Genomic DNA, 4238 nt, shown 5'->3' on the forward strand with positions numbered 1-4238 from the left:
CGTGAGCACCAACGCGTTTCCACCACGTCCCCATTGCTCCCCAGCAAGCCTCCACCCCAACACAGAGCTGGCAGTGGTAGGCAAAGGAACCGTTCCCCTCTCAGATGCAAAAAGTGGGCTTTAAATGTCCACCGACCCCATCCAGTACCAGCAGAGAGGAGCACACACTCAAGCTGCAGCAAGCAAGTATTCCGAGATGGCCATCGCTCCTCCCGATACCTCCTGTCAAGTTCTCACTGCTCTAGCAAAGGCAGCATTGCTCAGGAACAGGGCCAGGTTTGGTTCTGCTCAGGAATTTGTCCTGAACATGACACTCGGAGGCAAAATTTAGCAAGGAAGAAATTCTGTACTTGGCCAAGGAGCAGCGTGGCTGCTGCAGCCCAGGGAAGAGGCACCACCTGTCAGCTCAGCAGCCAGCGCGGTTTCACAACGCACCAGCCTCAGGCTTGGTTTGGACTGGGAATATTGCAGATTCAGTGGAAATTCCCCCTACGAAAAGAAACCTAGAAGCCAGGCTCTTTGCAGTGCAAATGAAAACTTACTGTTTGCTTAGCAAAGGTAGATTTTACGACTCAGATGAAAGGGAAGGGAACGTGGTAGCTGCACCCAACACAGAGCAGAGCTGCCTCCCCCGGGGCGCACGCATGCATTGCCTAAGAGCACAAGAGGATGCACGACAGCCAGGGCTGAGCATCACATGGGCTTCACGGCGAGAGCAGCTGATGGGTTATATAAAGCAGATGTAACCTGGGCTGCTGCCAACACAAAGAGCAGAGTTCTTCAACTGGAACATAATCCTGCCACAGCCTTGCTGCTCGCGCAGCCGATTAAAGGAAGTCTCCCAGTTTCAGGGAAACGCCACCATTCTGCAGACCTTCACACCCTCTAGCGGAGATCAGAGCTTGGCACACCAAGAAGATGCTCAGATTCTTTCAGGATTGCTTTAGTGACTGTCAAGACTGAATTTCTCCTAGAGATCCCCGAAGCACCACACCTAGAGAACACCATGCGCCCCCAGCATGACTGCCCTGGGCACAGGTGTCAGCACAGGAGGAGGTTTTATGCGCCTACCTGTCTACGTGCACACTTCCAGGGAGTGAAAAGCCTTTTTGCTTGGTTCACACATACTAGCAGGCATTAAACACAAAGACAGTCAGCTTGGAGAACTGGATTTTATTAATGTTTACCATCTACTTAGACAAAATTACCTCCTATAACCTAGAGACCACGCAGATATAACCAAAGGGAACCGCAAGGGCAGCACTCTCACCATCACGCAGAGACCTTCAGTTCAGCCACCTGTAAAGAAACGACCAGGACACTGAAGCAGAACAAGCACACAGCAGGGAAAGCTGCACGCAGATGTCAGAGCTGTTCAGGGCGCGTGCCAGGGCACCAGACCCAACAAGTGCCACCAACAGCTAGCGATCCCTCTCACAAATGGTTACACTGCGCGTTAACTGAAATGAGAAAATGCTTTATCCTTTAAAAGTTAGTTGAGGAAAACCCCCAGTCAGACAACTTCTAAAAAGGAATATTCTTCAAGCTTAGAAGATTTATTTCTTACTCGTATTTCTTCCCTCCTTTATTAGGAACCTGTCAAGTTTTAAATATAGCTATATAGTTACCATAGAACCGTTTATCATTTTTTTGATTTAAAGGATAAGTACGGCTCAATTTCCCGGCGCAACAAAGATCAGGATATTTTCAACCACCCCATACAGGGCTCCATACACTTTGACAGCCCATGTGGCAGAAAATACCAGTCGGTAACCCAGGAAGAGCGTGACATTAGTAAAAGGAAAGGGAAATGCTTTTTTTCAGTAGTAATGAACACAGGGTGTCAGCCTGCAGGAGCGCAGAAGTGAAATGCTTTCTACCTGCAGTCTGACCCCATCAGGCAGCTCTGTCCGGGTGAGTTCAGTGCTAGAAGACGAAGCAGAAAGGGAGGATTGGCTGCAGATTCAAAGCACGCAGCTTTGCCTCCAGTGGGCAGAGAGCCCAGCTGAGCTCCGTTACCTCGGCCTGGGACAGGGCGCAGACTCAGCAGTCTCCGTGGCGAGCAGGAACACCTGCACAAAGAGCAGCGAGCGTTAAGCACGGCACTTCGGGCCACGTGCACACTGGAAAGCTGCCGTTTCTAAGTTTCAGACGAGAGCCTGACACATGAGCCCAGGAGCTGACCAACCTCCCTCCCCCAGGTGCCGCTGGAAACCCCATCGTCTTTCAGCCACTGCGCAGCTGAGCCCGGGCACAACTGCCACGGCTGACTGAAGTCATTCAAAAGGCAGGAAATTCACCTTACACAGTCTGAAGGATCAAAAGGGGGGCGTTAAACTGCATCGCTGCTGCAGTTTTACTTAGGTACCCCACTCGCTGCGTTCGGTGAGGTCTGTAGGAAGAAGCGATACCTTTTGCTTCTCGATACGAGTTGATGCGGGTGAGAAAAAAATCATTAAGCTCTCACGCCCATCCGCTGAACGCCGCACTAGGGAGCGCTCTGTCACACCTGCGTGTGCCTTGCAAGCTTAAAGAGAGCTGCAGGGAGCCTGGCAGACCGTTAAAGAGATGCAGTGAACCCAGGTTACTCCGAACACGTGTTCGTACCTACACGGATGAAACAAAACGCCTTGCCACTGACGCCTGCCACTTGAAGCGGCGGCGCTTTTATCAGCTCAGAAACGCACAGACGTTGGTTTCGATCCCGCTGTGGAGGAGGGCCCCACACCGCCTGATGCCTGCTGCCCCTCTGAGCAGGACCTTCCCCAGGCCCGGCCAGCCACGGTAGCTGCTCACACGCGGGGCTGCTGGCAGCTGGGCAGGATTTAATGGGAAACACTCTGAGTCTGGATCTCTGTTCGGAAGAGTTGAGAACTGGACTTTTATCATCTCGGAACTGTGCTGTACTTGGCCTTCCCCGCTGCTGGCCAGTTTTAGATGCGAAAGCTGTACTTTACGTCTCCTTGTGATTACCGGGCAAGCTTCAAATGAAAGCCCAAAGGCTTTCCCCTTGGTCTGACACAAACAACTCCCAGCTCTAGCTAGGTACACAGCAAACTCAAAGGAACCCCTTGAGACCGCTCCCTGCCACAGTAAAACAAAACAACCCCAAACTGAGTAGCACAAAACATCATGCAATGTTTTTTGAACAGAGAGCATTACGCAGGCAGGGTGTTAGCCAGAAGTTCCGCTGAAGCTAGGGACCACTGCCACGCGCAGATCCATCTTCTCTGTATGAGCTCCACTGAAACACCTGAGAACAGCAGCACACCACCCCCCAGCTGTCTTTAAAATCCTTCCCTACAGCATTTTGACCTTGAAAAACGCCAAAAGCATACTAGCGCTGAGCACCTGATGGACACCAAGAAAACAACAAGAAAAATGCCTTGCTTTCCCTTGGAAAAGCATTTTTTTCAGAAGCCCAGACCACTTGGGTGCCAGGTTCACAACCCAGGCCTGCGAGGACGCACGGCTGCCTTAGCTGGGACCTCAGCTGAACTCCTCGGCTGGAGGAGAAAAGTCAACACTGAAGAAAAGCACGGATGTAACGGGAGAGCAAGGTACACAGCTTCCAACAAAACCTCACACGTTGTTCAAGTAAAGAATCCCGCCTGTCAGCCTTCCCTGCTACCCGGGAACTAAAGCTTCGGAATTCAGACAAATCGATAAATTATTCCTGCGATAATCGAGGAAAAAAAAATATCAGCAGTGTATCCAAATTCTACCTTCAACGTCTGTAAAACTCGCCTGTAAAGGAAGGGCAACGTCATTTATTTCTACAATTTGACTTTTAAGCCGATACAGCACAGGTTAAAGAAACGAATCCAGAGGGGACTCTCCCCCGGCCGAAGGCAGGCTCGCACTGTGTGCAGTATCATACATGACCACCAAACGCTGCATGGATGCTCACACCTGTTACTGCACGGGAGGAACCCCGGCGGGGAGCCCGCGGGGGGTTGATCTGGGGCGCGGGGGAAGCCGGCAGGCACGGGCTGAGAGGCAGCCGCCAGCGGCCGTCCCCAGGCCCCCCACCCGCCCGGCCCACTGCAGGACCTGCGGACAGGCAGGGCTCCTGACTCGCCCGATTCCCCCTCACCTGAGGGCCGCGGATGTCCCACGCAGACTCAGCGACCTCTGGTCACGACTCAGGGCTGCGGCTCCTCCGGAGGTGACCCCCAGCACAGATCCCGCGACACACGAGGCTCAGGGAGAAGCTGCTTCATGCCACCCCCGCGGCC

General features: G+C 52.8%; 1 long non-coding RNA gene and 1 other non-coding gene across 2 annotated transcripts; both read right to left on the reverse strand.

Moving 5' to 3' along the window:
* Positions 1 to 1185: 1185 nt before the first annotated feature.
* LOC118260375 (uncharacterized) lies at positions 1186 to 2880 on the reverse strand. Its single transcript, XR_004782220.2, has 3 exons — positions 2020 to 2880; positions 1881 to 1926; positions 1186 to 1299 (listed from the first exon to the last, which is right to left on the reverse strand). It is a non-coding gene; the product is annotated as an uncharacterized LOC118260375 (long non-coding RNA).
* A 980-nt stretch (positions 2881 to 3860) lies between these two features.
* LOC118260388 (small Cajal body-specific RNA 16) lies at positions 3861 to 4029 on the reverse strand. The gene has a single exon (XR_004782223.1). It is a non-coding gene; the product is annotated as a small Cajal body-specific RNA 16 (non-coding RNA).
* Between the last annotated feature and the right edge of the window lie 209 nt (positions 4030 to 4238).

The sequence above is a fragment of the Cygnus atratus genome, chromosome 18 (genome assembly GCF_013377495.2).
Source record: "Cygnus atratus isolate AKBS03 ecotype Queensland, Australia chromosome 18, CAtr_DNAZoo_HiC_assembly, whole genome shotgun sequence".
Classification (NCBI taxonomy): domain Eukaryota; kingdom Metazoa; phylum Chordata; class Aves; order Anseriformes; family Anatidae; genus Cygnus; species Cygnus atratus.